Below are 6,251 nucleotides of genomic sequence, written 5' to 3'. Positions count from 1 at the left end.
GGAAAAGAGGCAGAACGTCCACAATGATGCACTTGGCCAAAAAGGGCGTATGCGTTTTTTCCTGAATATATTCAGGAAAAAACGCATACGCCCTTTTTGGCCAACCAAGCAAGCTTGCAAAGGAAATCTGGACTACAATGAAGTCTCACTTCCCCCCGGTCAAAAGGGCCATCTGAAAAAAGTGTAAAATCCAGAAAGGCAGGACAGGCCATGGAGAACTGGGAGCCTTGTTATGCTGATGGGCGGGATGTAAATTGCCAACAGCCACTCGGGAGAAGTGTATGGTGTTTCCTGAAACATCTAAAAAACAAAGCAACAGAGCCTAGGGCACTTCCACTTATGGTCCTATAGATTAGGGAAATTAAAATCAAAAGACACAGCCACCCCAAAGGTTGGGACGGCTCTGTTTACAAGAACCTGGTTTACGGTACAAGTTCAATATCGCAGAAAGTGAAAAATGGATAAAGAAGTTGTGGTACTTACGTACAATGCAGTATCACTCAGCAATGAAATCTATGTCATCAGGCCCGTAGCAGCATAATGAGTGGATTCAGGTATGATGATTCTAACTGAAGTAAGTCACACAGAAAAAGAAACATCATAAGATATCACTAATACACGGAATGTAACCTTGGCTACACAGGAACTGAATTCCAAAACAGAACAGGGTCTCAAATTTAGAAACCCAACTTATGCTTGCTTAAGGGGAAAGGTGAGTTGGGGTGCTGCATAAAACCAGAGATTGAAATGAGCACAGATAAAGTTCCTTAAGCCAAATATGGAATAGACAAGAGCTACTCCTTGCTCAACGAAATGGACTCAACACCCCATATTAAATGCCTAAGAGTGTACCTGACTAGGAAGTATCTTAAAACCTATGGATTGCTATGTCTCTGAAAGAGAATCAAGTGTGTGTACAGGGGCATAAACGCAGCAGTGATAGGATTGGAGAGGTTCGGTGAGCAAATGAAGACCCTTTGAAGTCATATTGCATGGTACCCATTCCACGGGTCTCAACTCTCCAGGTTTAAGGTATTCTTCCTTCAGCTAAAACATGCATGTGGAACCCAGAGTATGATCAACCGTGTGATCGGGAGACGTGTTCCAATATGTCTCAGTTTTCGTCCCCTGGTACTCGGGTGCAATATTCCAGACGCTTTACTAACACTCTCCCGACTTGGAGAGTCAGTGCCTTTAACCTCCTGTTTGGCCCAGTTTGCAATTTCTGCGGAAGATGAACAGGAATAGGGAGAACCAATGAGAGACTAGCTGGAGGTGTCTGGACGGGCAAATTTAACTCTCATTTCCCACCAGGAAGGGGAATTAACCAAAGGCTCAGCGTGCCGTGCCGGAACCAGATTAGGGCCTGAAGCCATCCTGCGGTGTTGCGGCCAGCTCACGAGAAAGCGAGTTGAAGAAAGGAGCTCAGGGGCACTGTAATTCACAAACCTGCAGAGTTATAAATGACAGCTATCGTCCAAAAATATACTGAAGTAAGGCTGCCAAGAGGACTTGAAAGCGGGGCAGAATTGCAGGAAACCGATTTCAGGAGGTAGACTGGAATTGCATTTAAAGCATAGGAAAAGAGGCAGAACGTCCACAATGATGCACTTGGCCAAAAAGGGCGTATGCGTTTTTTCCTGAATATATTCAGGAAAAAACGCATACGCCCTTTTTGGCCAACCAAGCAAGCTTGCAAAGGAAATCTGGACTACAATGAAGTCTCACTTCCCCCCGGTCAAAAGGGCCATCTGAAAAAAGTGTAAAATCCAGAAAGGCAGGACAGGCCATGGAGAACTGGGAGCCTTGTTATGCTGATGGGCGGGATGTAAATTGCCAACAGCCACTCGGGAGAAGTGTATGGTGTTTCCTGAAACATCTAAAAAACAAAGCAACAGAGCCTAGGGCACTTCCACTTATGGTCCTATAGATTAGGGAAATTAAAATCAAAAGACACAGCCACCCCAAAGGTTGGGACGGCTCTGTTTACAAGAACCTGGTTTACGGTACAAGTTCAATATCGCAGAAAGTGAAAAATGGATAAAGAAGTTGTGGTACTTACGTACAATGCAATATCACTCAGCAATGAAATCTATGTCATCAGGCCCGTAGCAGCATAATGAGTGGATTCAGGTACGATGATTCTAACTGAAATAAGTCACACAGAAAAAGAAACATCATAAGATATCACTAATACACGGAATGTAAACTTGGCTACATAGGAACTGAATTACAAAACAGAACAGGGTCTCAAATTTAGAAAACCAACTTATGCTTGCTTAAGGGGAAAGGTGAGCTGGGGTGCTGCATAAAACCAGAGATTGAAATGAGCACAGATAAAGTTCCTTAAGCCAAATATGGAATAGACAAGAGCTACTCCTTGCTCAACGAAATGGACTCAACACCCCATATTAAATGCCTAAGAGTGTACCTGACTAGGAAGTATCTTAAAACCTATGGATTGCTATGTCTCTGAAAGAGAGTCAAGTGTGTGTACAGGGGCATAAACGCAGCAGTGATAGGATTGGAGAGGTTCGGTGAGCAAATGAAGACCCTTTGAAGTCATATTGCATGGTACCCATTCCACGGGTCTCAACTCTCCAGGTTGAAGGTATTCTTCCTTCAGCTAAAACATGCATGTGGAACCCAGAGTATGATCAACCGTGTGATCGGGAGACGTGTTCCAATATGTGTCAGTTTTCGTCCCCTGGTACTCGGGTGCAACATTCCAGACGCTTTACTAACACTCTCCCGACTTGGAGAGTCAGTGCCTTTAACCTCCTGTTTGGCCCAGTTTGCAATTTCTGCGGAAGATGAACAGGAATAGGGAGAACCAATGACAGACTAGCTGGAGGTGTCTGGACGGGCAAATTTAACTCTCATTTCCCACCAGGAAGGGGAATTAACCAAAGGCTCAGCGTGCCGTGCCGGAACCAGATTAGGGCCTGAAGCCATCTTGCGGTGTTGCGGCCAGCTCACGAGAAAGCGAGTTGAAGAAAGGAGCTCAGGGGCACTGTAATTCACAAACCTGCAGAGTTATAAATGACAGCTATCGTCCAAAAATATACTGAAGTAAGGCTGCCAAGAGGACTTGAAAGCGGGGCAGAATTGCAGGAAACCGATTTCAGGAGGTAGACTGGAATTGCATTGAAAGCATAGGAAAAGAGGCAGAACGTCCACAATGATGCACTTGGCCAAAAAGGGCGTATGTGTTTTTTCCTGAATATATTCAGGAAAAAACGCATACGCCCTTTTTGGCTAACCAAGCAAGCTTGCAAAGGAAATCTGCACTACAATGAAGTCTCACTTCCCCCCGGTCAAAGGGCCATCTGAAAAAAGTGTAAAATCCAGAAAGGCAGGACAGGCCATGGAGAACTGGGAGCCTTGTTATGCTGATGGGCGGGATGTAAATTGCCAACAGCCACTCGGGAGAAGTGTATGGTGTTTCCTGAAACATCTAAAAAACAAAGCAACAGAGCCTAGGGCACTTCCACTTATGGTCCTATAGCTTAGGGAAATTAAAATCAAAAGACACAGCCACCCCAAAGGTTGGGACGGCTCTGTTTACAAGAACCTGGTTTACGGTACAAGTTCAATATCGCAGAAAGTGAAAAATGGATAAAGAAGTTGTGGTACTTACGTACAATGCAGTATCACTCAGCAATGAAATCTATGTCATCAGGCCCGTAGCAGCATAATGAGTGGATTCAGGTATGATGATTCTAACTGAAGTAAGTCACACAGAAAAAGAAACATCATAAGATATCACTAATACACGGAATGTAACCTTGGCTACACAGGAACTGAATTCCAAAACAGAACAGGGTCTCAAATTTAGAAACCCAACTTATGCTTGCTTAAGGGGAAAGGTGAGTTGGGGTGCTGCATAAAACCAGAGATTGAAATGAGCACAGATAAAGTTCCTTAAGCCAAATATGGAATAGACAAGAGCTACTCCTTGCTCAACGAAATGGACTCAACACCCCATATTAAATGCCTAAGAGTGTACCTGACTAGGAAGTATCTTAAAACCTATGGATTGCTATGTCTCTGAAAGAGAATCAAGTGTGTGTACAGGGGCATAAACGCAGCAGTGATAGGATTGGAGAGGTTCGGTGAGCAAATGAAGACCCTTTGAAGTCATATTGCATGGTACCCATTCCACGGGTCTCAACTCTCCAGGTTGAAGGTATTCTTCCTTCAGCTAAAACATGCATGTGGAACCCAGAGTATGATCAACCGTGTGATCGGGAGACGTGTTCCAATATGTCTCAGTTTTCGTCCCCTGGTACTCGGGTGCAATATTCCAGACGCTTTACTAACACTCTCCCGACTTGGAGAGTCAGTGCCTTTAACCTCCTGTTTGGCCCAGTTTGCAATTTCTGCGGAAGATGAACAGGAATAGGGAGAACCAATGAGAGACTAGCTGGAGGTGTCTGGACGGGCAAATTTAACTCTCATTTCCCACCAGGAAGAGGAATTAACCAAAGGCTCAGCGTGCCGTGCCGGAACCAGATTAGGGCCTGAAGCCATCCTGCAGTGTTGCGGCCAGCTCACGAGAAAGCGAGTTGAAGAAAGGAGCTCAGGGGCACTGTAATTCACAAACCTGCAGAGTTATAAATGACAGCTATCGTCCAAAAATATACTGAAGTAAGGCTGCCAAGAGGACTTGAAAGCGGGGCAGAATTGCAGGAAACCGATTTCAGGAGGTAGACTGGAATTGCATTTAAAGCATAGGAAAAGAGGCAGAACGTCCACAATGATGCACTTGGCCAAAAAGGGCGTATGCGTTTTTTCCTGAATATATTCAGGAAAAAACGCATACGCCCTTTTTGGCCAACCAAGCAAGCTTGCAAAGGAAATCTGGACTACAATGAAGTCTCACTTCCCCCCGGTCAAAAGGGCCATCTGAAAAAAGTGTAAAATCCAGAAAGGCAGGACAGGCCATGGAGAACTGGGAGCCTTGTTATGCTGATGGGCGGGATGTAAATTGCCAACAGCCACTCGGGAGAAGTGTATGGTGTTTCCTGAAACATCTAAAAAACAAAGCAACAGAGCCTAGGGCACTTCCACTTATGGTCCTATAGATTAGGGAAATTAAAATCAAAAGACACAGCCACCCCAAAGGTTGGGACGGCTCTGTTTACAAGAACCTGGTTTACGGTACAAGTTCAATATCGCAGAAAGTGAAAAATGGATAAAGAAGTTGTGGTACTTACGTACAATGCAGTATCACTCAGCAATGAAATCTATGTCATCAGGCCCGTAGCAGCATAATGAGTGGATTCAGGTATGATGATTCTAACTGAAGTAAGTCACACAGAAAAAGAAACATCATAAGATATCACTAATACACGGAATGTAACCTTGGCTACACAGGAACTGAATTCCAAAACAGAACAGGGTCTCAAATTTAGAAACCCAACTTATGCTTGCTTAAGGGGAAAGGTGAGTTGGGGTGCTGCATAAAACCAGAGATTGAAATGAGCACAGATAAAGTTCCTTAAGCCAAATATGGAATAGACAAGAGCTACTCCTTGCTCAACGAAATGGACTCAACACCCCATATTAAATGCCTAAGAGTGTACCTGACTAGGAAGTATCTTAAAACCTATGGATTGCTATGTCTCTGAAAGAGAATCAAGTGTGTGTACAGGGGCATAAACGCAGCAGTGATAGGATTGGAGAGGTTCGGTGAGCAAATGAAGACCCTTTGAAGTCATATTGCATGGTACCCATTCCACGGGTCTCAACTCTCCAGGTTTAAGGTATTCTTCCTTCAGCTAAAACATGCATGTGGAACCCAGAGTATGATCAACCGTGTGATCGGGAGACGTGTTCCAATATGTCTCAGTTTTCGTCCCCTGGTACTCGGGTGCAATATTCCAGACGCTTTACTAACACTCTCCCGACTTGGAGAGTCAGTGCCTTTAACCTCCTGTTTGGCCCAGTTTGCAATTTCTGCGGAAGATGAACAGGAATAGGGAGAACCAATGAGAGACTAGCTGGAGGTGTCTGGACGGGCAAATTTAACTCTCATTTCCCACCAGGAAGGGGAATTAACCAAAGGCTCAGCGTGCCGTGCCGGAACCAGATTAGGGCCTGAAGCCATCCTGCGGTGTTGCGGCCAGCTCACGAGAAAGCGAGTTGAAGAAAGGAGCTCAGGGGCACTGTAATTCACAAACCTGCAGAGTTATAAATGACAGCTATCGTCCAAAAATATACTGAAGTAAGGCTGCCAAGAGGACTTG

This window comes from Lagenorhynchus albirostris, unplaced genomic scaffold, assembly GCF_949774975.1.
Source record: "Lagenorhynchus albirostris unplaced genomic scaffold, mLagAlb1.1 scaffold_29, whole genome shotgun sequence".
NCBI lineage: Eukaryota > Metazoa > Chordata > Mammalia > Artiodactyla > Delphinidae > Lagenorhynchus > Lagenorhynchus albirostris.
This window is presented reverse-complemented; position numbering follows the sequence as displayed.